Genomic DNA, 26,425 nt, shown 5'->3' with positions numbered 1-26,425 from the left:
TAGAAATGACAAAACTCCTCTGGGGGATGTTATGGGCATTAGACAGACATCAGGGATGATTGTTAATTACCAGGAGGACTGCTCCTGTGCCAGGAATAAACTCACTTGTACCTACTTAAAAGGCTGGCATGATTCATATGTGCTGAGTTCACCCTTTGATTTGAGTGCCAGGTAGGATTGTTTCCTCCACAGGTATCATCCATTTAGTGGGATGGTTCTCCCTGCTGGCAGGCCTGTTGGTTGCCCACTCCAGGCTGCCCGGGGTTGCCATGGAGACCATCAGAACAGCTGCCCTTCAACAGGCTAAGGGATCTCTTAAATGGGAAGTTCAACCGGGGCCCCCAGACTCTAAACCAGGGCTGCAGGGAGCTGAAGAGGGTAATCTCCAAGTGCCAGACCCCTACCAAGGCAGCATGTCTCACCTATGCCTAGATAACCAAGCACACCTCCACCTGACTCATGAGGCGGGGGAAGCCCTGAATACTCCTGGTTCATCTCTGGGTCTAACTTGCACCCTGAAGCCAGGTGCTGGCCACCAGATGTGTTCCCCGGGGTGCTCGGCTTAAAGCCAAGTGGGGTCTATATTGTTCTTGGGGTTTATACTATACAACACTGGAAGGTGAGAATCAGGCCGAACGAATTTAATCAGACTTTCTCAGTCCATCCCAAGCCATTTCAGTGGGTAAGATGTAGATCTAATAAGCACTGGTAGAATCAGCATGGAAGAGGGTTCTAGAGGTATTCTTCACCACGCCTGACACAAACACTTTATCAGACTGGCACATTAGGCTATTAATAGATGATGTCTGTCCAGTAAAAATAATAGAGGCTCTTTTACTGAGTTTATATTATACATCAGGCACTGTGCTCCCTCTATATTCTTCCATCAATCCACACACTAACATTTGGTGGTAGTTAATGCAATGACTAATTTTTTGGTAAAGAAACTGAGGGCCATGCGTAGCCAGTGGCGGAGCTGGGATTTGGACGCAGGTGTATCTGGCTCAAAAGTTCATGGCTTTTTCTGTGCATTACACTGCAACAAGATGAGGTTGACATTCCCCACCAGGCACTTTTCAACATGTGTTTTCCACTCAAATAAATTTGACAAACACTTGGGGTAAACTTCTATAATGTGATTTCTTTCCATGAAGAGCCTCTAATTCTCTCTAGTGAACTGTGAACGTCTAGGAGAGTAGATGCAGTTTACATAAGTTATATGACAATAATATTTTTATACTGGAATTTCTATTAGCATCTCATAAAACAGTGGTCCACAGGACAAGGTAATTGTATATATTGGGTGGAAAAAAGGTATGGATAAATAAGGACAGGGCCAAGATTTGGAAAAGGAAAAGCAAAGAAGGACTCCCCAAAATGCGAGATGGGGTCCAGAGGACAAGCTTCATCCTCCATGCCCCCATCCCCCCAACACACACACAACTTGCCAAGATGGGCTCTGCATGTATGCGTCAACTTTCATCCAAGAAACCTGGAGGGAAAAGTATTAGTAAATCATGTTTTTGTTTCTCATCTGCAAATCAGATTTCATCCACCAAGAACAAGGATCAAGACTAACAACGTCCTAAAGAATCAATGATCAAGAAACAGTGGGCATTCGGTCCACAGCGTTTTTTCTTACAAACTTGCTTCTTTAGAGAAGTTGTTTATGCAAAACTTGCAGAAAAAAAATGGCATTGTGGAAAGTGCCAGCCAGTCAGTGACGCTGCCATGATAATTGATACCAGTGACCAATAAGAAGTGTTTCCCTATGTCCAATGCCATGGCAATCTAAACTCTGCTTCTTCACGGGAAAAGGGGAAGGGAAATACAAGTGCATGGAAGCGACAGCCAGCTCTCTTCAATATCCATTCTCCCTTTATTCCTTTTAGTAATGAAAACCCTCAGGCTTTTTAACTGGGCACATGGACCAGAGACTGCATTTCCCAGCCATCTTTGCTGTTAGATATGATCATGTGACCAAGTGTGGGCCAGTGAGACCAGAGAAGAAGTGATGCTGCTTAGAAAACCAGAGTCTGGTCCACTACTGCCCTGCCTGCCCACCTGCCAGCTTGGAAATCATGACAATTGGAGTAGCTGCTCACAACCCAGAAAAGGAAGTTGTGCGTTGAAAGTAACAGAGCAGTGGCATCAGCCTGGGCTGTTTGCCTTTGACATCTTATATTAGAAAGAAATAAAATTATTTCAGCCACCATATTTTTAGGTCTTTGTTATAGGCGTTCAGTCTATATTCTAACTCATGCAGTCCAATGGTCAAGGTTGATTTCAAATAGATCATTAGTATAAGAGAATTCCCCACTCCTTCCTCTGTCTTCATCTCTCTCTCTCTCTCTCTGTGTCTCCCTCACCCCCACCCTGCTCGATGTTAAATCACCTACTGGCTATCTTCCACATGTCCGGGTCTGCGCATGGGGTCCCCTTTCCACACTCCAGCTAATTCACTAACTGCAATCTTGAAGGAAGAGATTAAGGGGTTGCAGATGCCACCCAGGGCATGATGCTGACCCCTCCTTTGACCATCGAGGGTGCCACTTTACTCTCATTTAAAAAATAAAAACCTATCTTAATCCTCATTTATGATCACTGAGCAGAAATTGTATGCATCTGGGATGTAACAGGAATAAATAATAAATGGACTTTCTTCATTTGATCCAGAGAACACAAGAAGGCAGAACAAAACATGTCAAGAGCAAACACAAATGGAGAGTGTGTATGGCCCGGTAGAAGCAGCAGCCCTGGAGGTCTGGACAACCATGTGCCAGCTCCTGCTCAGTACCTCGATGTTTGCAGAAGGAAGGAGTGAGGTCCTTGGTCCCTTACCCCCTCACCATGATTGGATCGGGGGCAGCTTGGACTTTCCAAAGATGGCTTCAATCACATCTCCCATCCCACTAGCTTGTCTGCAGACAGTATAGCCTTGCTGCCCTCCGCTCAGGAGTTGGAGGTCCAAATTTCCCCCCTGGATTATGCCTAGCTGTAGGGATTGGCTGGTGACTGATGGCTTGTGTGGAAGTGATGATACATGGAAAACTATGTCTTCAAAGAGGCCCATGCAGGGTTCACGCCCTGAGAAGTCCCAGCCACAGGAGAAGCCACAAGCAGGCTCTCTGAGGTACAAGCCCAGGTGAGCCCAGCCTCTGGGTCATGGAGAGAGGCTGCTAGATGATTCCAGCCCCAGCCTCTGAGTCAGCCCAGCTGAGGCCCAGGCATCCCGGAGAAGAGGCGTCTTTCTCCGTCACACATCCAGCCGTGTCCCTGACCCCTAGAGTCTGTGATCGTGAGTTGTTATTTTACACCACAGAGTTTGGGGTGGTTTGTCATGCTGCACTAATAATGAACGGAATTTAATACCCTTCCCACAAAGTACAGTTTTAGAAGGAAATGAAAAGCACATCTTGAAAAACATACCTTAAGTTCTTAGTCATCTGGAAATTTCCTAGTTAAAATATCAGAGTGGAAACATTATCCCACATGTAAATGTTTGATGGCTGAAGGAAAGGTCAGCGGGTAGTAATATCAAAAGGGCCCCTTGAGCCGAAGGCAGAAATGCAACGTCCTGAAGCCCAGGGGAAGGTTCTTCTTTGTGCTCATGAGTCCAGCGTTGGTCTTTACGGAAGGTTAGCAGCAACACGACAGGACTGAAGCCCGGGGATGGGGACTCCCAGCGTGTGAGGAGTTTGGGAACCGAGAGTTTACATATTTTCCCTTAAAACACACTCGTTCTCACCCACAGCAATTCCATGTGACTTCTCCTGCTACCTTCCAGGCACCTTAGCTTGTTGGGACCACCAGCCTGGTGGGAAAAGGGGTCAAAGTGGGGTCATAGTGTGAGGGGTCATCCACGGATGTTTCCCCAGGAGTTGCCGGGGGCTCCCACTGACGCTGAGGCTGTGAGATCCAGAAGGACTGGCTCCAAGGGCACAGATGGAGCTTGTGGGAAGCAACGGAGCAATCTCAGGCCTGCACAGGCCAGAGGGTTAGGAATGTGCGTGCAGAGCCGCCCTTCCACTGCTCTTGCCACTTAGGGGGCAGGACACCCCAGAACCTACAGGGTAAATTTCACTGGCTCAAGGTTTCCCGGATTCTGCTCTCGCCTTGCTGAGGATTAGTGCAAATCTCAACTAGCAATATTTTGTACACTTTTTATTTCTCATTTTGATTTGTTTTCTTTAGGATGAATTCCAGTCTTTGGGGGGGAGCAAATCCTCTATTGGAGAAACTAGAAATTAAGGTATGCGGAAGTGTCTGGAGCAGTGATTCACAATGAAAATGTTTGTTCTGTTTTTTCTTTAGCTAGGAATTACTCTCCATCTGATATATGTTTTTTTACTCAACAGGTGATGCATTCACGTGGCCCACAATTCCAGTCAAACCTTGAGTGACCATTTCCCTCCCTTGTCTTTCTCTGTCCCACCCCGTCCTCCAGCCCAGGCCTCCACCTTCACAAGCTTTGTGTGAATCCTTCTAGATTTGCCATATGGAAGTGTAAGCAAATGCAATAACATTTACTTTATTTTCCTTCTTTCACACAAAGAGTAGTATTTTTCACCTTTGCTTCCCAAGGAGCAAATTTAAACCATGAATTTCATACTATTATTCAAATATCACTTTTTTGTTTTTACAGTACAATGTTTACTGTTAAAAAATACTGCTGTAACATGAAGCTCTATTAATTGAGACTGGTTAAAATATTATAATATAATTATATCATGGAATATCATGCAGGCATTAAAATTATGCCATAATTTATCTTTGTTACAAAGTGAGCTCACTATAATACGAAGTGGAAAAAATTTACAAAATGGTAATCATTGTATAAATCCATCTTAGTAAAAGTAAAAATATCTATAGAAAAAAGTGTGCATGTGTGCACACACACACATCCCTAAATGTATAATAATAGTTATCTCTGGATGGTGGACTTTTTTTTTAAATAACATTTTTATTGGAGTATAATTGCTTTACAATCGTGTGTTAGTTTCTGCTTTATAACAAAGTGAATCAGTTATACATATACATATATCCCCATATATCCCCATATCTCCTCCCCCTTTCATCCCCCTCCCACCCTCCCTATCCCACCCTTCTAGCTGGTCACAAAGCACCGAGCTGATCTCCCTGTGCTATGTGACTGCTTCCCACTAGCTATCTGTTTTACATTTGGTAATGTTCATTGCAGCTCTATTTACAATAGCCAGGACATGGAAGCAACCTAAGTGTCCATCAACAGATGAATGGATAAAGAAGATGTGGCACATATCTACAATGGAATATTACTCAGCCATAAAAAGAAACAAAATTGAGTTATTTGTAGTGAGGTGGATGGACCTAGAATCTGTCATACAGAGTGAAGTAAGTCAGAAAGAGAAAAACAAGTACTGTATGCTAACACATATATATGAAATCTAAAAAAAAAAAAAAGGTCAAATATCACTTTTAATGGTATTATGATTGGGATGGTTAATTATGTCAACTTGGCTGAGCTACAGTGCTCAGTTGTTTGGCCAAACACCAGTTCTAGAGCACTAGGACGTATTTTCTTTTCTTTCTTTTTTTTTTTTTTTTTGATGTGACTAATACTTAATCAGCAGCCTTTGGGTAAAGCAGATCTATGTGGGTGGGCCTCATCCAATCAGCTGAAGGCCTTTAAAGCAAAGACTGAGGTTTCCTAAGGAAGGAATTCTGCCTCAAGTCTGCCCCATAGAAACCTTGCCTGAGTTTCCAATCTGCCGGTCTTTCCTACAGATTTCAGATGCAAGACTGTAAAACCAGTCCTGACCTGAATTTCCAGGCTGCCAGCCTACTCTGCAGATTTCAGACTTGCCAACCCCACAATTGAGGGCAACAATTTCTTAAAGTAAATCTCTCTGTATATGCAACAGCTTATTGATTCTGTTTCTCTGGGGATCCCTGACTAAAGCAATGATTATGTCTTTTTTTTTTAATTTAAAGAAGTTTTTTTTATAGACGTATAGTATAGTATATATTCTTTATTGTATTTTTTTGCATTATGATTTATTACAGGATATTGAGTATAGTTCACTATGCTATACAGTAGGACCTTGTTGGTTATCTATTTTATGTACAGTAGTGTGTATATGTTAATCCCAAACTCCTAATTTATTCCCTTCACCCCACCTTTCCCCTTTGGTAACTATAAGTTTGTTTTCTATGTCTTCTGTGGGTCTGTTTCTGTTTTGCATATAAGTTCATTTGTATCATTTTTTTTTTAAGATTCCACATGTAAGCGATATCATATGATATTTGTCTTTCTCTGTCTGGCTTAGTTCACTTAGCATCATAATCTCTAGGAATAAAGCAGGCATGAGGAACTTAGAGGTGAATTTTCATGCCTGTAACTAACTTTCAACTGGTTCAGTGTGAGAGAGAAAGTGAGAGAAGTAAAGGAACAGGTCGGAACGTTAACCTCTGAATCCAGTGGCATAACACGGTGTTCGCTGCCCCAGTCCTTCAGCTTCTCAATACTCTATGTGCCTACACTTTCCTAATAAGAACCCAGGGACATCACTTCCCCATCTGCATTTCCACATGGGGCTTTGAGTGGAAGGAGAGGGTCACACACATGTGTCCTGTGTCCCCAAGACCGCAGCAGTGATGAGCGGCGTAGGGTAGGAAAGAAGTGGGGTCCGCTGTGCTTTTCTCCTCACACACCTCCCAGTCACCTCTTTCCTGGCAGTTTGTGAAGGGCCAGAAAAACAGCCATTTCCTCTCTCACTGCAGCACTGACACCCTGAGGAGAGATCTTCATTGTTGGAAGCACAAGTATACAGGAGGGAGGACGTGTATGAGGCCGAAGGAAATCTTCCTGGAGGTTGTGTGTGGGGGCTCCAAAAGCAGAGCTGCCTTTTTATATACCGGGATGGGACATGTGCACGTAGAGGCTCATCTGCTGGCTACACAGCGACATCAGTTGTCTGTACCCCTACGTGGAGACTGAGAGTCACGAAGCTGCATCACTGGGTCGAGAGCACAGACAAGCCACTTGACCTTTCTGAGCCTCCGTTTCCTTATCTGTAAAAGGGTAACCATTCTTCTACTGAGCCCAGGATTATTATGATTTATGTCTGTAAAGTCTTCAGAAGGAAATCTGCTCCGCTTCTGAGCACCCAGGAAATGTTATCCTTTTTTTTTTTAAAAAAATAAAAACTTCCGTGTGTGGAGAATTATTCTTAAGTGAAATGAAGAACGAGATTGGGCCACACCAATAGACAGGTGTGCATTTTTGGAGATTGTGAAATTCAGGCAGGCATGGTTTGAGTAAAATGGGGAGATTTCCGTTTCACCGAACATGGATTTCCAGCCGACAACAGCAATGGAATGAGCTCCATGAGTTTGCTGGTCTGGCGTGGAGCCACTCTAGCCAGGATGGAAAATCTCCATTGCTTTGCCCTTTTCTCCAATGGCCATGTTGGACAAAGCAGTTCTCTGTGTGTGTGAATGTGGCTGAGAGATGGGAAAGCATGGACACTCTGTCTGTAACTGCTCTGGCTGCAGACTGGCTGCGTGCTGTTTTGGGAGCTTGCATTGCAACATTAACCGGGGGTCCTTCTCCAGAGATAGTCACCTCTGTCTCTCTTTCCGTGCTTGCACGGTCTGTATTCTTCTGTGCTCACTCCGATAGCAGCATCGTGTGACTTTTCATAGGAAAGCGAGTGAAAGAAACATCTGATACTTACATGGATGATGTGAAAATGTCACTGGTGTGATCGACCAAAACTGGGGCAATGGTTTTCTGAACGGGATTAGAGGAGCACACCTGCAGTGACCTCTCTGAAGGAAACTTCAAAAGATTTAGCCGTCCCAGCTTTACCAACGGAAGCACTATCTATTGGGTCGGAACAAGCCCAGGTGAGGAGGGACCATGGGTCTTGTTGCCCCCTGGCATGTGTGTCCCAGCCCCTTCCCAGGGCCACATGTCTGTGAAAGGCAGTGTCTGCTCAGTGCCAGGGACAGAGTGAGAACTGTACTCTTGACTCGGCCATCCCCCAATGGAGAGGGGACGAACCATCTGCAGGACTCCCTGCCCAGAGCACCAGAGAGGAGGATGGTGAGATCGCTGTCTCAGAGGCTGGGCCCTGCTCTGGGGAGGGGATGATGGGGGACACACATAGAGGGTGTGGCGAATGCGTGTGCTGGGGCGTCTGTGTGGGGATGGACCTCCAGATGTCTGGCCCCGCAGGTGGGAGAGGGGTGGTGTTAGGACCAAATGCACCTCCTCCTGTCGGTCCTTCAACCCCTGGTGATTTTGTTCTGGGGCTGTGAGGAGGGTGAGAGACAGCAGTGCCACTGAAAGTGAGGTCAGGAAAGGGCACTGCCTCCTGAACTGTGGTCCAGGGAGATAGCATCTCAGGGTGTGAGAGGCAGTACCGCAGCCTCTGCCCTCCTGGCCTATTTTACGCTTGAATCAGTCGTTATTAGCTTGAGGCAGAGGTTGTGGAGAAAAATCTGAAAAATGAGATTGTCAGACCTAAAGCAGATCCCACAGTCTGCAGAATCGTGAACAGAGGACAACAATTTAAGAAGCCCAGGGCGCAGCAGAGGGCTGAAAACGGAGACTAATTGCCCAGGAGCCCATGGGTCCAGGGGCCGGCACATCCAAACTGACAGGCTGGGGTAGGGACATTTTCCCTAGGGAAAATTCTGTGCTTTTAAAAGCTTCGCACGATTAGGTCAGCCCCAGCTGTGTAAGGTACAATAATCACAAGAGCGATACCCCATCACATGGCAGGTCAGCCCATACGTGCTCAAAGGGAGGAGAGGCAGGAGCCTTGAGTGTCTTAGAAGCCTGCCCACATGTTACCGATGGTATTGGATCCTGGAAAAGTATCCCCCAGGTATACACCCTTTGTTCCAGGAGAGCTGGATTCAGTGGCTGGCACCCCTCAAATATCAAAACACCCTTTTCATATTTTTGAGTGTAAAGGATGGAGATATTTTGTGCTCAGAAAAAAATTCAAATTTCTGCACACAGCCTGGTGTGTTGTGCTGTTTGCTCTGTTGTATTCTAGGGACCTCTAAGTCCCTGGACAGGTTACCAGTCTGCTACACTCATGGCCCTGCTTTTCCTCCAGAAGCCTCCTGCGGATTTCCGGAGCACAGAGTGCCCTCCGCAGCCCCACTGAGCCAGAGAACCCTTGTTTCCCAAAGACCCTTTATAGGCAATTGACCAGGAGCTAATTCCAAGGTGACTTAGTGGAGAAAAAAACCCACCCCAGGGGTTTAAAACATTGTGAGGATTTAACTTGTATCCAAATAGTCTTTAACCTTGCCTTTTCCATCCAACCTCTGAATGGATACTTAAAAACACTGGATTGATTCACTGTAATTTGTTCAAATTGGATAAACCATACCTAAAACCAAGTGCGTCTTTTAAAAAGGGAACTCTCTCGAGCCACGGAAAGCAGGCTCTGCCTTTGGGTCCCAAGATGCATTTCATCTCCACGCACTGTTTTCCATGTTCCCACCATTTGCCATGGCAACATAACCAACTTGGTCATCATTTCACATTTTACCTGAAAATGATTCTTTCTATATAAACTTATAAAGAAAACTTTCCATCACTACTAAAGCCATAGAACTGCTGTACCTAGTTGTATTTCTTTTAATAATATGCTCCAAAATAAATACACAGCTTTTAGGTTACAATATTTGTCTACGTCACACTTTGAATCACTTTGGAAAATACTGCTTTAATATAAGGAATAGATCTGCTTCAGCAAGTTTCGCCAAAAATTATATATATATATATATATAAAATTGTATTTTCCTTATTATATCTGATTTTTATATAGGGTACATGTTTGAAGGTGTTCTTGTGAAACTTATTCCCTAGGGAGAACAGGGTCTTACTGACCTGAGGGTCCATCCCAACTCCCGGACTGTTCACCCATTCCCCAACAGGACTGACAGTCTGCATTTTTTTTTTTTTTTTTTTTTGTGGTACGCGGGCCTCTCACTGTTGTGGCCTCTCCTGTTGCGGAGCACAGGCTCCGGACGCGCAGGCTCAGCGGCCATGGCTCACGGGCCCAGCCGCTCCGCGGCATGTGGGATCTTCCCGGACCGGGGCACGAACCCGCATCCCCTGCATCGGCAGGCAGACTCTCAACCACTGCGCCACCAGGGAAGCCCTAGTCTGCATTTTTTAAGAAACCCATATCATGAAATGGATAAGAGAATGTTCCATTTCAACCTCATCCATGGTTGCAGTGCACGTGCTGTGTGGCTCTAGAGGGGAGGAACCTTCCACACGCCAGCTCTCATTCAGGTGACATGCGAGCAACATTGTTAACCTGCAGGCAGGTCTATAGGATTCTCTGTGCCACTTAAGAATTTCACAGGTACTGACCCTCTCCACCCACCCTTTCTCATTGTACTCACCTTCCCCCAGGCTGGTGTGTGCGTTGCTTGCTTCCTTGTCCTTCAAGCCACTCTCGGGCCACTGCCACTTTCTGGCCACCCTCTGGCTGCTAACAGGTGGTTGGGGAGTCCTGCACCTGGAGCCATTCCTGTCTGAGTGAGTGCTGGAAATGGCCCATGGGGGTTAGCTGAAAGCCAGAAGGAGAGGAGACCACTCTGGGTCTGAGGGATAACTGCTGACTCTGCAAACACAAATCTCATCTTGGAGCCTCGGTACTTTATCCTCACTCTTCCAGTTGGAGGGACAAAAATCCCAACCAGGTCAAGATACTGGGGTGTCACACAATCTCTCTTTGGGCTGAAAGCTTGGCTGTGTTTGTGGCCCAGTCCCACCTCCCATAGATGCATCGGAGTATGATGGAACCCATGACTTACACCCTCTGAATTGTTTGTGTGTGCATTGGACAGACTCGTTGTACTTCTGGTGTAGGCATTTCGTTGTGTTTCAGGGTGGAAGGAGCAGGCCACGTCTCCCCACTTGGGGTCTGAAGGCTCTCTCAAGAGGCACGCCAATTCATAGTGTGATGGCAGGGGCTCTGTACAGAGCATGGAGACAGGCTGCTCAGACTGTTCCAGACCCCCAGCCCCTCTGACTAGCCAGGTAAGTCAAGGCAAGTTACATACCTTCTCCATGTGTCAGTTTCCTCATCTGTAGGATGGGGAGGCAGGCTGTCCACATTAATTAAGCCAACATTCCGAGGGCAGAGCAGTGCTTGCTTGGCCCAGAGTCACCAAAATGCTAGTCAAAAATACAGGCTAGTCTGTGGAACTACAACCTTATACAATTCCCAGTTTTAACCTGAATGTTTTTTTTTTTTTTTTTTTTTTTTTTTGCGGTACGCAGGCCTCTCACCGCTGTGGCCTCTCCGGTTGCGGAGCACAGGCTCCGGATGCGCAGGCTCAGCGGCCATGGCTCACGGGCCCAGCCGCTCTGCGGCGTGTGGGATCTTCCCGGACCGGGGCACGAACCCGCGTCCCCTGCATCGGCAGGCGGACTCTCAACCACTGCGCCACCAGGGAAGCCCTAACCTGAATGTTAAAAGGATGTCCTTGGCCATTTTGAGTGTAAGATAGGCTCAAGGATGTATTATATAACATGGGGAATTTAGCTAATATTTTGTAATAACGGTAAATGAAAAGTAACCTTTAAAAATTGTATAAAATTTTTTTTAAAAAAATCCAAATTCTTCTTTGTGACATAGGGGCCCCATGACCGCCTCTCCACCCTCCTTTCCTGCATATAGTTCCTGCCACACCAGCTATTTGGCTGGTTCAGAGGCACCTGCTAAACCTCCGCCCAGGTTCCTTACATCCTGTCTGGACCTCCTGCTGCAAGATCTTTGCCAAGAGCAGCTTCTGCAGCCACCCCATCTTCAGCTCACGGTGTCCTCTCTATGCTGTCACTCTCCTCCCACTGTGCCACTTCCTTATCATCACCTGAAGTCGTATGACTGATTATTTGTTGTCCTGCCCCCTCATTATAACAGAAACCCCAGAAAGTCAGGCATGTTGTCTTATTTGCATCTGTAAGCATAGCCCCTAAGGCCAGAGTAGGGATTCTGTAAATACATTTCAGATGAATGAATAGTTCATCCTGGTACCAGTACGGTGTTGGAGTCACCTCTGCTGATTTAAAAATCTCTGACACATCAAGGAAGATGGGGCATTTTGGATTTCATGTTTCATACTCTCCCCAATACCTGCCTTTGGTAAAAAAGGAGCCCATGATCAAAAATAGGCAACCTCCGCCACCCACACCCTGGACATAATTTTTGAGTAAAATTGCAGTGCTGCCCTTCGAAGAAGAGCTGTCCCTAGGGTAATTTTCTACAGACTTTCACCCTAGGTGACTCTGCCTGCTCTGATGTAACATTGGGATCTGCCATCAGTGCTATCCCTTAGGAATGAGGTAAGACTGGGACCAAGATGCTTCCATTTTAGCCTCCCATTTACCCACAAAGATGTCATATGATTAGCATAACAAAAATGATTGTGTACCTGCTAAAACTTAAGGATATTTACTTATCAGAGTTCTTCTGGGTAGACCTAGTTAACACGGTGATAGAATCCAAGTTTGTGGGCCTAACGTTTGCTTCCAGAACATTCTTCCATCTTCCTCCCTAACTGCCCCTCTCCCAGCAGATCTGATCTTTTGACATCGGATCTGACCAAGTTGTCTCTTCGGCAGACGCCACCGAAGAGACACCACCCCTCTTGTATTTCTCTCCGTCAGATTGTCAAAGACTTATCTCGTGGCTTCCAATCATTCTTTCCAACACCACTCCTATCAGACTGTTTGCCTATTTCAATGGCCGTATAGAAGATCCTTTAACATGCTGCCACCCCCGCCCCACCCGCTTCCCTCCAAGGCTCTTGTTCTGCATCTGCTTCAGCCACATTCTTCCAGGGTCACACGGTAATTACCATTACTTACGTCATTACTAGTGACTGCCGTTCCAATTCTGCCACAATCGCCTTTTCAGGCATCCTGCTCTCCTGGTCCCCTCCTCTTGTCTCCCAGCTCACTTTCTCCTGTCTGTTTGCTGCTATAATTAATTCTTCAGCCGCCCTGGGACTCCCGTTCACTGCCTCTCCTTACTTCAGTTAAATAACCTATTATCATGGTCACGCCCTTACATACATCCTTAACTCATATATTCCTCTCCTGCTTTGTCATATCCTTTAGGAAAAGGTCCCGAACTGGATAAACTCAATTTTCCCAGGACTGGCATTTTCGCTGGTTCTCACTAGGGTGGCCCTGGTGCATCTTGGCTGGTCAATGCTTGCACCACACCAACTTTTAGATGTTTTGAAGTTTACCAGTGAATTTCCATCTCCTATGCACCTGCACCTATGCAGCTGCTGGTGACTGGAAAAACACCCTCCAATATGCTGACTGGCCTCACTTTAATTTCATAACATCGAATGGGCCCTACAAGTTTCCAGATGTCACTTTACAATTCCTGGTCCATTTAGTCTCATGTCCTGAGACATGAGACTACATTTCATTTCAATATGTATTTCCTCAAAACTCACAAACTTCTTCTCCATCCTCTTCTCAGCTGATCACCTTGCTTCCTATTTCACTGGAAAGAAAAAAGGAGGAATGACAACAGATTCCCACCACCACATAAACCGACATACTGACACACCTGACAATATGTTCTATTTTCCCTCCTGCCACTATGATCTGTCAATTATCTCTTCTAGAAAAGCTTCTTCACTTGTTCACGAGATCCTATGCCCCTAGCACATTTCTCCAGAAATTCTCACCCCTTCTCTCTTGCATACTAAACATTTCCCATGCTGATGGACCATTACCATCAGTATAACAATGCACTCTAATGTCATTTAAAAGAAAGATAATAACAACAACAAAAATCTTTTGGTTTCATATTCATCTCCATCTATAGCCCTGAGCTGGATATTGCCTATGCTTTCCCCTATCCTACAGGAGATGGATGCCCAGGGAGTTTCCAAAATCCCTGCCAACCAGGTTCTGGTTAAATTTCACCTGTAAGAGGCACTCTCATAACATTTGGAGAAGAGAGGAATATAGCATTCTCATTTAGAAGCGAGTAGTTCCTAGGCATCTTGACCTCCTTATTCCTGCCTCAGGACCTTTGAACATTCTGTTCCTGCTACAAGGGACCTCTTTCTCCCCCAGAAAGACACATTGCTCACCTCTCTCTTTACTCAAATGCCACCTTCTCAACTAGGCCCTCCTGACCACCCTACTCAAATTTCAACCTATTTTTCCTCTACTCTCAGCACTTTTTAATTCCCTTTTCCCAACTTTTCCTAATTTTATTCTCTAACATTTATCATCATATGACCTTCTGTGTAAATACATATTTATTTCTTTGTTGTTGTCTGTCCTCACTAGAAAGTACACTTCACAGGTACAGAGGTTTTCATCTGTTCTATGTATTGTTAGAATAATGCCTGACATAGAGTAGATACTCAATGTCTTTGATGATTGATCCAAATGAATGAATACAATATGTTATTCAAAGCTATAAAAATTCTTCTGAGCACATCTTTAGGTGTAATTCATAGGTTCTGGTAGGTCAAGCTTTTATTATTGTCACGGTCTGGGTATTCTGTTGTTTAGTTTTAATTTCCTTTTTGAGTTATGAATTGGTTAAGAGATGGGTTAAAAAATTCCAGATCATAGGGGCTGTTTGTTTGTTTATGGATATTTTGTTTGTTTCTTATTTTTGTTATTAATTTTTTGTTTTACTGCAGTTTGATCAGAGAATGATGTTTGTGGTTATGTTTAATTTCTGGGGTATATTGAGGTTTTCTGTATGTCTTATTAAGTGGTCAATTTTTATGTATCATTGGCACTTGAAAAAAGTGACCGAGTTATATGGGTCTTGTATAAATTATTTTTGTCCACTCTCTTACGGACTCAAGGTGGTTAAGATCTCTATTAATATGTCTTCTGTGTAGCTTTCCTTATAGAGCTGTGTTTTACCTTGTACGAATGTTGATGCTGTTTCATTGGTGGATGGATATTCATAACTGTTATGAATATGGACTCTTGTGTCTTCCTTATGGATTGTGCCTTTGTCATTGGAAAGCATCCCCCTTCTTTTTTGATGCCATTTTCCTTGAATTTACCTACCCCACATTAGACTGGGGCCCTGCGTTCTTTATTCTTTGCATTTGCTTGCAATGCCTCCACTCATTCTTTTACCTTCAAACATTTTGATTCACTTATGTATGTTTCTAATATAAAGCATATTGATTTTGCTTTGCAATCCACTATTGAGTCTCTTTAAACATTTAATGCTTTTGTATGTATTTGTTTGATATAGTCTTACTTCTGTTTTATGCTCTGCATTCCTTTTTAAATAGCTCTTAAATCTTTGATGTTTCCTTTGATAATTTGTTAAAATGGCTAACTTTTCAATTATAATTAAACACAATGCACTTAATCCTCTATTTCTTTGGATAAAATCCATTGACTCCTTACCGTAAACAAAGACAAATTTCTTTGCATATTTCCTTCCCTTTCTCCCCATGCCAACAAGCCACTTAAATCTTATTTATTTTTCTTAATGTTTCCCATTGTATCTAAAAAAGCATATTTCTCTTAACTCATTCATCAGTTTTATCTATCTCTCTTGACCTCTGGTTCTCAAAGCATGCTTATAATCACTATCAAATTACATCTACCTTCCTCTCTCAATCATTGTTCTATAAACATGTATCACATTATAACGCTTCTGTTGCATTCTGTTATGTATTCATAATCTTAGTTTTGCTTTAGTCTTAATCCAAAAGTGAAACAAGCAATACCCACAGCCGTGGGTATTGTCCTCTGCCGTGCCTTCTCATTCATCTAGTCTTTGTCTCAAGTGTCTCCTGAAGCAGTTTCTCTAATTATTGCATATTTGAAAAATACTTTTCCTTCTTGCTTCTTAAACAACCATCTGGTTGGGTTCAAGTATTTTTGGTCACTTTTTCTCTTCTTGAGGGCTTTTTAGGCTTTGTTTTACTGTCTTCAATTATCAACTGCTGCTATGGAAATGTCAGAGACCAGCCTACACTTCTCTAATTCAAAAATATGATCATTTTTCAGGATGTCTCAGTGTTGATTATCCTTTACCCATTTTTCCTAAGAAACAATGTGCCCTTTCAATAAGTGTATGTCTTTTTTGATTTCAGGAAAGCCCTCTTGCATTATATTTTAAAATATTTGCTCTGTTTTATTATTTACTGACCTGGTGACAGTTATGTGTATGTTAGCTCTCTATTGCCTATTATGTATTTATTATTTTTTTTCAAATCCCTTAATTCTACGTTCATTTCCATTTCAGTGTTTTCCGTTTTTTTTCTGCAGCATTTATATTCCTTTGTACTGCTTCCAAAGTGGCCTTCATTCCTGGAAGAACACTTCTTTCCTGAGCTCTGTTGGCTTGTATTTCAACTCCTTCTGTCATCTTTCCATGTTGTAACTGGAAATCTTGTATCTTTCCTTCCACATTTGCTTTATAAGGGCAATTTCTTTATTACTTTGTTGATTTAATGGCAATATGTTTATTCACAATTCATCTATCTGTAACAATATTTTTTACAGGAATATTCTTTGTCTGAAATTTGACTTTCCTTTTTTATTCTTCCTTTTGTTTCATGAGGTTTTTTTATTTTTTTATTTTATTTTTTTATTTTTTTATTTTTTTGCGGTACGCGGGCCTCTCACTGTTGCGGCCTCTCCCGTTGTGGAGCGCAGGCTCCGGACGCGCAGGCTCAGCGGCCATGGCTCACGGGCCCAGCCGCTCCGCGGCATGTGGGATCCTCCCGGACCCGGGCACGAACCCATGTCCCCTGCATCGACAGGCGGATTCAACCACTGCGCCACCAGGGAAGCCCCATGAGGTTTATTTGATTAGACCCTGTACCTGACTCATTTCATTATATATCTTTTTACTTTTTAACTTAAAAAAATTTTTTTTTTTACAGTTTTGTCCGCATTGGGTCTTCGTTGCTGCTCACAGGCTTTTTTCTAGTTGCAGCGAGCAGGGTCATTATATATCTTTAAAAGAGATGAGCTCTTCCTGGACAAGTCATTGGAAAATAGTTCCTAGGGGAAGGGGCAGGGGCTGAAGTTAGCAGAACTTTCTTTTATGATGCAGGGTTATATGCATCATGGAGCCATTTTAGCCTTTGTTTTCCCCTCCAGCAGAGATTTCAGCTCACAGCTCAGAATCTCTATTTTCCAGCCCTCCTCATCAACAAACTGCTCCTGCAAACATGGCTTGCTTCTCTGCCTTTCCAGCTTTTTAAGTACTTGCACAAGGAGTGGTATAGCACAACACATCTGCTTTTTTATTCCCATTATTGCAAACAAGGGATTGGTGGATGGCATTTCAATACATCACTTACTTTGAGAAGTCTTCTCCACCAGATTTTCTGATGTCCTCCCTCTCATGTCTCCAACACTCCGTTTGACAACTGCTCTGGACAGCCCTTCTTTTTACCTTATAGTTTGCAGCTTTGAATATGTCTAGGCTCATCAGAGAGGTAGTTTGTTTCCCATATTCCTTATTGCTGTTGGATCTCTCAGAAGGAAATAGAGAAACAAAGATTATGTGCCATTATGTTACAACCAGATATTGTGAAGTTCTGGCTAAATTTAGAATAACTTATTTTAGCATATCCGCTCTCCCTTATTAGATTGCCATGTCCATCCTGGTACTTCAAAAATAACTTGAAGATAGACACTAGATATGTTTTCTGATACGTTTTGGTTAAAAGCACTATTTCTCCAGAGGAATGGATTTGCAAATACATCATAAGACGTTTAGTGTTTTCTCCTAGACATCACTCCTTCATTGAAATAGCTCCTTCTAGGAGAACTACTGTACCTGCTAAGGTTATATATATATATATTTCCAATGGGGAAATGTAATCAATAACTGATAAACCTAGGTGAATAAAGCCAAATGGAACTTTTTTCTAGAAAACTACCACTTATAATTAGAATAATATAAAAAATGGTTATAATTAATCCTGAGATACAATTAAACAGACGTTCAGTATTTGTCAATATTTTAAAAACTTAGGACTGCTGCACTCTTAAGCTTATTTTAAATTCTTTAAGGACAGCATCATTGTTTCTACAGCACACAAAACCTGGCACATAGTAAGTAGGTGCTCAATAGATCAATGTGACTTGACTTCTCGCCATCATTGTAACACATGTTTGATTTGCAGCCCCCCTTCTGCACCATCTGACAGTGTATTGTTCTCCAGGCTGTGTGATCTCCAGGCTGGTTCTAAAGACACGGCAGCCACTTTTGTATTTGCTGCCTTTAGTCAAGCCTAAGTTTTGTCTCTTTGACTTCTCTAATTAGATTGGAGGAGGGCTTCCCCCAGCAACTCTGTTTTTCATTGTTGGGAGACCAGCAAAATTCTTGACTAACAGTGCTTTAGTGTTTCCATTCACTCTCTTCTGCCTTCTTGCATCACAGATAGTGGAAGAAAATCCCTTGAGAAAATGCAGCAAGGACATTCATGCCAATAGTCACTGAGACTATTTGTCCTCAATTAGAATCAAAGTTGATCTTCATTAGTCTTATTGGTCTTATTTATTGACGCTGATTATGTCTCTATCTAAGGACTAGTAATCTGTATCAAATATCTGATGGATTTTCTCTCCTAAAACATCCCCTAACATAAAAAAAAAAAAAGCAAAACAAAAAAAAAATAGCAAAAAATTTTCTTTCTTAGATTTCCAGGTCAGCAGAAATATTTTAGGCAGATCAGAACATTTCACAGAGACGTTTTCGAGTACATTTCTCCCAACGCTATGAGGACTTTAGGGTCTTTGCATAAAAGGAATCCTGGTGGCTGGAGATAACTGTGCCTGCAGCCCAGGCTGGACCTGAGGCTTTCAGCTTTGTGAACTTTTAGGAGGTGTGGTGCATTACTTTTGACTGATTTCAATCATATCTGACCTTTTTCTTCCTGTACCCACTCACACCCATGTGTTTTGGAGAACAAATACATCTTTATAATTAACATTGGTTTGACTACTTTTTGAGAAACTATGAAATCTCAAAGCATCAAGACCTGCACTGCCCAGTAGGGTAGCCAGGAGACCACAGGGCTGATAATGTTTAAAATGTGGCTACCCCGAGTTGGGATGGTTATGTATGGTATAAAAAGAAAGTGAAATATCACACTAGTAATTTTTCACATTGGCTGCATGTTGAAATAATATCTCTTTATACTGAGATAAAATATATTATTAAAATCCATTTTACTTTGTTTTAATTTTTCTATGTGACTACTAGAAAATTCAGAATGTCTTATGTGACTCACACCTATGACTTGCATTATATTTCTATGGAATGATACTGGTCTAGGCACTAGTCCAGGCTCATTTCTGAATTCTGGGCTAGGTACAGTGCCTGGGAGGATGGTAAATGGAAAGAATGAACTAGGCTCCCGTCCAAAGAGAGGCAGATTTAGTCCTTCTTCCTATAAGACTTTGGCCGAGTAACTTAACCTTCTTGCACCTCAGTTTGCAGGGCTGTGAAAATGGGTACGAGGATCTCTCTCTCAAACATTGTGAGGATTAAGTCAGGTAATAAACAAAGCATCTGGCTTATAGTAAATCCTCACAAATGGTTGGTTCTCTCCTTTTGGCCGAATGAAAGCACTTTAAAAACACATTTATTTGTTGTTTAAACAGTTCTGCCAGCATCATTCATGAAGCATTTACTTATATGGAGCACAGAATAAGATGTGCTTGGTGGTGTCCTGGGTGGGGACCACTCCACCTCAGGGAAGAGATGCTATACACCTCAGGCAGGCAGGCAGAGGAGTGGAGCTGATGGTGAGTGCCTGGTGGCAGCTCCATGAAAACCCCAACAAGAGGACTAACTCAACAGCCCGAGCTGTTCAGCAGTGTCAGTATCATGCAGCCTGGAGCTCTCTGCCAGCCACCCATGTTCACAGACACTGGATTCAGAACTGCTGGGGAGGGGAGGAGGGGAGGGAAGGGCCGCTGCCAGAGGCTTTCCAGGAAGCAGCCCCTGGGTGCTCGCGATTAGCAATTCAAAGTTTTGAAGAGCCCAGGAACTTTCCACCCAGATTAGACTATCTCCTATCTGAAGATGATGATGTTCAGGTGAATGACCCCAGTAATCCCTACACTTTCAGGGTTGCCACTGTCAAATACCAAGGCAGTGATTTCCAAGATTGGAACAGGTTGATTGGGGAGGACACTGAGAAGTTTGGGAATGGTGCCGGTTCAGAGCCAGGATTCATGGAAGACAGCAGGATCCCCCAGACCCTGGGCAAGGCACAGCCACCCTGATTTTTCAGCTCACTGTGCATTTTTCGAAGGGGCTGTGTCCTTTAATGGCTCATGCATGGCACCCAAAACCTCCCACTTGAACCTCCCACTTCTGAAGTGTATGAGCATTGCAGTATTCATAAAAACCCCTACTCTTGGAAAGCTTTCTCATTAGTTATGCTACAAATGGAGAGTGTTTAACCAGTGTAGCTTTTGTCCCTAGTGAGCTATTGGGTCAAATCATCAAAGGAGGAAAATGTGCATAGAAATATACAAATATATTTTTTAACATTTTTATTGGAGTATAATTGCTTTACAATGGTGTGTTAGTTTCTGCTTTACAACAAAGTGAATCAGTTATACATATACATATGTTCCCATATCTCTTCCCTCTTGCATCTCCCTCCCTCCCACCCTCCCTATCCCACCCCTCTAGGTGGTCACAAACCACCTAACTGATCTCCCTGTGCTATGCGGCTGCTTCCCACTAGCTATCTATTTCACTTTTGGTACGAGTATTTTTAAAGTCTTTTTACTGCTGTATGTATTCCTGAATATAAGTATTTGATTATTCCTATGTATTTGTATTTATTATCATGATGTGCGTGTATTCATATGTCAGTGGCCCTGGATGAGACCTGGTATTCACACCCTTGTGTTGTCCCCTCCCAGTGAACTTGTCCATGTGACTTGTTTTGGCCAATGGGACATCAGCAAGCATGATGAAGAGGCTTGATAAGAACTTGCATGCTGGGCTCTTCTTGGAACACTGTCTCTTAGAGCCCTGAGTCCCATGTAGAGATGCAGCTACCCTGCTGGGAAAACCATGTTGGAGGTAATGAATGCTCAGCCAGCTGAGGAAACCACCTTGGATATTCCAGCCCAGATAGCTGAGTCATGAGGAATCATCAATCATCATTGTTATAAATCATTAAGTTTTAGTGCTGTTGGTTGCACAGTAATGGACAATTGAGACAGTACTATTTGTAAAAACGAGTATAAGATGAAAAACGATAAAATTATTTATCAAAATACACATGATAAGAAAGGATCAAAAGAGTGATTGAGGAAGTTACATGGAAAGATTAGGAGTAGAAAAAATAATAAAACACTAAGTAAGATCAGCTCACAGAAAAGCTTGCAATTGCATCCTGAATGGTAGCAGGTGTCCCAAGCTTCCTGCACCAAAACCAAATGAGGTGATGTGACCAGTTACGAGGCTGGCAGTGTCCAGAGGGAAAAACACAACAGCCCGTTGTACTATTTGTCTGTGAGTGAATACTGAGTGTTGCTGCCGGGCCTGGAGAGTTATAAGCCAGGCAACCTATTCCCTGCGGCTTCACTGAATGGTGTTGATGCAAGTTTTCCTTTTATTGTGAAATCTAAAGCACAAACAGAAAATTATGCAGAACCAAGATAATTTATCACAGAGTAAATACCTGCATAACAAGTACCCAGGTCAAGGAGGATAAGGTCAAGGAGGTCCTCTGCCTCTCCCAGAGGACCTTCGATTTGCCTCTGTCCCTAAAGGTAACAATTATCCTGACTTTGATGGAAATCACTTCTTTGCTTCCTTTAGCAACTGAATACTATGGTTTGGTTTTGCTGGTTTTGATTTTTGTCTTAATGAAAGCACGCAGGGAGTATTATTTTGTATCTGGCGTGCTATATTTAGCTGTGGATCCTTCCTTTTCATTCCTGTCTAGCACAACACCTTATAAATATATTTTTATTCTTAATATACATTTGGGTTATTTTCAGTTTGGGGCTGTAACAAATACTGCTGCAGTAAATATTATTGTATAACTCTCTTGGTGCACATGTCTATGTAATTCTGTTGGGAACATACATGTGTACGTCTGTCGGGTCCTGTATTACTAGTGTCCTTGCCTTTAATAAATGATGCCAAGCTGTCCTCCAAAGTGGTGATACTGATGGAAACACCTTACCGCAGTGTGTGAGAGCTCTGAACCTTCACATCACACCAAAGCCTTGGTGCTATCCGGCTTTTCCATTTTGACCATTCTGGTGTATATAGGGCCATTATATTGTGATTTTAATTTTCCTTGATTATTAATAAACATAAATACCTATTCTTAGATTTATCCATTTAAAGTCTGTTGCTCAATTTTCTATTTCTCTGTCATTTTCTTAATTAATTTGTAGAAATCCCTTATATACACAGGGAAAGAGCCCTTTGTAAGGTCAATTCACTGCAGACGTCTTCTTCCTCTTTATGGTTTATCTTTTCCCTTCCTCCTGGTGTCTTTGCTACTAGAGGTTCTTGGGATTATTGTAGAGCAATCGATCAAATCTTTCCCTTTATGGACAATGCTTTTTGCATCTTGCTTGATTACTTTTTCTCTATCTCATGCTGAAGAAAATATCTTCTATAGTTTTTTCTGAAAGCTTTATTGTGTTGCTTTTCAAATTTAAAGCTACAAATGTATGTGCGGTATGAGGTAGCACTGATTTCCTTCTGTTTCTTTGTTCATCTCCAACTGACCCAGCGCCAGCTAGTAAAAAGAATTCTCTTTCACCCAGGCCAGTTTTTCCTTGGCTTTATAGTCTCTTCATACTTTGACTTTAATTACTACTCTTTGAGTCTGTTAAATGTGCTGCTACCCTACCTCCCAACCACCTTTTCTGAAACTGGAGCCCTCCCCCGCCAAAAAAAAGCAGCTCCAACTGAGCTCACCTCTCACTTTGATCCAGCTCAGTAATTCTTAACTTTACATGTGTTGATAGTTCTCTGATGCTCTCAAACTGAAGTTTTCATACGGTATTCGGCTCTTATCTTGACCTCAACATGAGTTTTATTTCAAATGACCTAACTCATCATTGCTAGATACAGAAGTTTGGTGATTCCGTTTTAAATAACATTTGCAATATCTTTGGACATGGCAGGAGAAGCGGAGAGGACAAGGCAGGTAAATGTGAAGGCTTCAAAACTCCAATGATGTCTTGCATGGGTTTAGGGAATGTGTTAGCTTTGGGGAGTGGTTTAAATGACCCTCCAGGAGACTCTGGGGTAGAGACCATGCCTAGTGGAGGGAAGGCCTCAGGTCCACAGAGGGGCATTTCATGAGGTGGCAGGCACTCCAAAGCTTGCTTAAGCTTAGGCGACTTTAGCTGCAAGTAACATGCAAATAAATTCAAAATGGCTTAAATGACAAAGGAAGTGTGTTTTCTCACCTATTGCAAATTCTGTAGTCAGCGTGATTCCAGAGTTGATAAATTCATTACCTGTCACATCATTAAGAATATGGATTCACGGGCTTCCCTGGTGGCGCAGTAGTTGAGAGTCTGCCTGCCGATGCAGGGGACACGGGTTTGTGCCCCAGTCCTGGAAGATCCCACATGCTGTGGAGCGGCTAGGCCCGTGAGCCATGACTGCTGAGCCTGTGTGTCCGCAGCCTGTGCTCTGCAACGGGAGAGGCTACAACAGTGAGAGGTCCGCATACCAACAAAAAAAAAAAAAAAAAAAAAAAAGATTATGGATTCTCTCCATCTCCCTCAGCATCTTCCTCCCTACAAGCTGGCTGCTCTGTCCTCTACCCACACCCAGCGACAGCAGTGGACAGAGAAACGGGAAGCATTGCTTCTTCCTGTCTTCCTCTTAGTGTCTCTTCTCAACAGCAAGGATAACCTTCCCCAGAAACCTCCAGAAGACTCCTCCTCATGTTTCTTCAGTCACAATGGTCTGGAATGTCTATGCCTGATCCAACTGCCAGAAGCAGGGTGTGACCACCACGATTGGTGGACTCATCCTTTGGGACTGGGATGTACCCACCAGCATCCCCCAGAGAGATGCCATGGGCTTCGGGGAAGTAGGGGGCTGGGAGGGCACAGTAAGCGTGTGTTTGCATAATGCATGGGGAGGAGAAGAGAGGAAAGAGAGGCTCGTGGACACACAGGTCTATTAATATGGTCCAGGCCAGGGGTAGGGCCATTAATGTAGGGAAGGGAGGGAAAGGTGGGAGGAGAGATGGAGGAAGGAAGGCAAAAAAAGGAAAGGAGTGAGGACAGCCACCAAGCAAGAAGCGGGGGCAGCACAGTTGCTCAACTTCTAAGAAAAGCGTTCTTAACCTTATCTCCCCTCCCCTCCCTACTTTCATCACTTGGAACGTTCCATCAGGCCAGCCTACAGGGTCTTGGGCCTGAACTGCCAACCTCCTTGTGCAGGTAGGTCAATCCTACTCCCAGTGCGCAGACCCAGAGGCTTTGGAGGGTCATAGGATCGGTTCATATTGAACAAAAGTATTGGCTGTCCCATGAGGTGGGGCTGCCAACAGGGCAGGCCTAGGACCACTCAGATTGATGTGAACCCTGGAATAAACCAAGCTTGTGGGACCCCTTGTCATTCTTGGCCTTTTCAGATGCAACCATCCATTGGAGTTGTTGGAAAACCCAACGGCATGCGTATGTTCAGACTCAGGCAACCGTTCATGCCCCAGCTGAGGTCTGGTCCTTTCTGGCTGTGGTTTTGGGGGCTGGCTGAACTTCCTGAAGGGTTGACTGTCTCATGCTTTGGTCCTCTAGCTAGTTTGGGCCCTCCCCAAGCATGATGGAATCTCCATCTGGGCAGCATGGGGTTTAGGCAGTAATTCTGATTCAGAGGTGCCCCAGCACAAATGGAGGCATAGGCTGTGGCTTTGCTTTATGCAGAGCTGGGGCAGATCTGGGTTGAACTAGTTCTTCGAGACTCTAGTTAACTGGACTAAGAAGGGTCACCATGTATATGCTTTCCAGCCCAGGAATCAGCTTTGCCTCCATTCTATGCTATTCAGTTGAGTCAATTTGCCCAAGGAGTGAGCACTCATCCTGGCCCTGGTGACCTAGAGGTTAACAAGTCATACTTGCCCCACGGACAGCACAGTCTGTCACATCCCAGGACTTTCCTCAGAGACTGGTATTAGAGGGTACAGATCAGGGCCCAGCAAATGTTTTCTGTGAAGGGCCAGGGAGTAAATAATTTAGTCTTTGAAGGCTGCACTGTCTGCATTCCAATCATTCAACCCTGTTGTGTAACATGAAATGTCCATTGACATATTATAAATGAGTGGGTGGTGTTGTGTGCCCACAAAACTCAATTAGTGTAACAGGCAGTGCTGGATTTGGCTCACAGGCTGTAGTTTACCAACTCCTGATCTAACTTAATCAACAATGCTATTTTCTATGGAAGAAAAATTATGTAAAATGGTGTTTAACTGTCCTTTCATCTTAACTTACTATTTGATCTAAACACTTGTTAATGACATTATTAATTGCCATTTTTAGTAAATGAGAGGCATTACATTTTAACCTCTTCAGAGTTAGCCAATGAAGGGGAAAGGCAGCCTTGAAAATTCTTTCTTACCATATAAGGCATCTGGTCTTTTGAGTCTGATTTGCTGCCTAAGTAACTGTGCTGGAAATTTCTAATGGAGTTACGCAGGGGGTGAGTCAGACTCTCATCGTTCTTTCTGTTCCTATTTGTATGATCTCTGAAGAGTGTGGACTTTCCTGTTTGTCACCCACTATGTCCATATCTACCAGGCCTTGCAGCTTCCGCTGTCTCTGAGAGCCGGAGCTCAGTTCTTAATGTACCAAGGATGCAAATCACGTGTCACCAAAGTAGAGTAAAAAGCCTGCCTGTACCATCTGTGATGAAGAATTATGTTCAGGCCAGAAGCACAATACTGCTCATGTAGCATCAATATTTAATCACAGCTGGGTGCTTTAGCTCAACAAGAAACACTGTCTGCCCCTCGGGGCTTATGGTCAATCCACATGTGAATGGATCCAAAGTCTCTGCAGTAAGCCCAGGTGAGGAGGTTCAGGGAAATATACTCAGTGATCAACAGCTCGGTAAAGAAAGGGAAGAGAAGGAGCATTTGTGAGAACTTCCAGTGTGCTTAGAACCCAGAAATGAGTAGTGAGTTTGGGAGCAGAAAACCCACGTTCAATTCTCTGAGCCACTTGACCTTGGGCAAGTCACGGAATTTTCTCTGAGCTTTTATTTTCTGTAAAATGTGACTATGGTGATTGATGGCAAAAATGGCATTTATTCCCCCTGGCTCCCTTGTATCTATATCTTGTCCAGTGTGCCTTTTCAGCCCTGCCATTGAGATGTAGAATCGAATTCCCCACGCCCTGAACTGGGTTGCCTTG

This window comes from Kogia breviceps, chromosome 8 (genome assembly GCF_026419965.1).
Source record: "Kogia breviceps isolate mKogBre1 chromosome 8, mKogBre1 haplotype 1, whole genome shotgun sequence".
NCBI lineage: Eukaryota > Metazoa > Chordata > Mammalia > Artiodactyla > Physeteridae > Kogia > Kogia breviceps.
This window is presented reverse-complemented; position numbering follows the sequence as displayed.